We start from the raw sequence: 1,139 nt of genomic DNA on the forward strand, positions 1-1,139 counted from the left end.
GCCGAGTACAAGGGGAGAATGACATCCCGGGATTTGCTCGAGAAGCATCTATGGATGCAAGCCAGCTTTTTGGTCGCTTTACTAGCCGCAGCATCGCATTGCAGGCTCATGTTCATCTTGTGGTCAATGATGACCCTGTGCGGGAGCCGGCGAGCCAGGGAGCCATGAGGTTGGCTGGGCAGCCCCCTTTCCAAGAGCTCCCCTGGCGCAGAGCCAAAAGTGGAAGCAATCACTTACCACCCACAGGTGCGCGGTGGTGGCGCCCGGCTCAAAGGCCGCACCGGAGCCGGAAGCAAAGGCGGAGGTGCCGCGGCGGGCAGCGGAGGCCGGCGAGGACGCGGGGGGCGGATGCGCACCGCCCGAAGCAGGAAGCGCACGTTCTGGGGGCAGCGACAGAGAACCGCCGAGGGTTTCGTGATGGAGGCGGTGACCCAGAGAGGGGGCGGAGCGACCACGGCACGCGGGAGCGACAGGCTCCGCGAAGAGTGCGGAAAGGCAAGCCCGGGCAGGTCGCAAGGGGCGGCTGGGCAGCCAGCGAAGTCCCTGGGGCCAGGGCCACGGGGCACGCTCAGCAGGACTTGCTGAAGACATCCACAGAGCAAGGCTCCTGAGAAAAGAAACAGGGCCCTGCTCAAGGAGGGGTAGGACTCAAGCACGACCGCTTAAGGCGGCAGCATTTGTGCTGGTTCCCCTCCATTAAGCTTCGCGAGGTTCTTGGGGACCCATGCGAGAGGAGCAGGGCAGGGAAGGAACCCCTGCTGTGGAGGCTCCGGCGAGGGTGTAGGGGTGGAGAAGCCCTCACTAGATCACCGAGGGATATGTGGTCTCACTTCCAGACATGCACGCGCCAGACAGTCCATCTGAACCAGAGGAATATCATCAAAGTCGTGACAGCCAAGCTCGGGGCATGCAATGCGGAAAGTGGGAATTGGACATACCAGCGGAGACCCGGTGGGCAAGCAGGGACATGTTAGCATAGGCAGAGGGGTGCCTTTGCTACAGACCCCCAAGTCTCTTTCTTCTGTAGTGCTATCCAAAGTAGCATTGCTGAGCCTATAAGGATGCTGCAGGTTTTTCCTCCCAAGGTGGAGAACCTTGCATTTTTCAGTGTTAAACACCATCAGGTTCTCATCTGCCCA

This window comes from Crocodylus porosus, unplaced genomic scaffold (assembly GCF_001723895.1).
Source record: "Crocodylus porosus isolate Cpor-Errol unplaced genomic scaffold, CroPor_comp1, whole genome shotgun sequence".
NCBI classification, from domain to species: Eukaryota; Metazoa; Chordata; order Crocodylia; family Crocodylidae; genus Crocodylus; species Crocodylus porosus.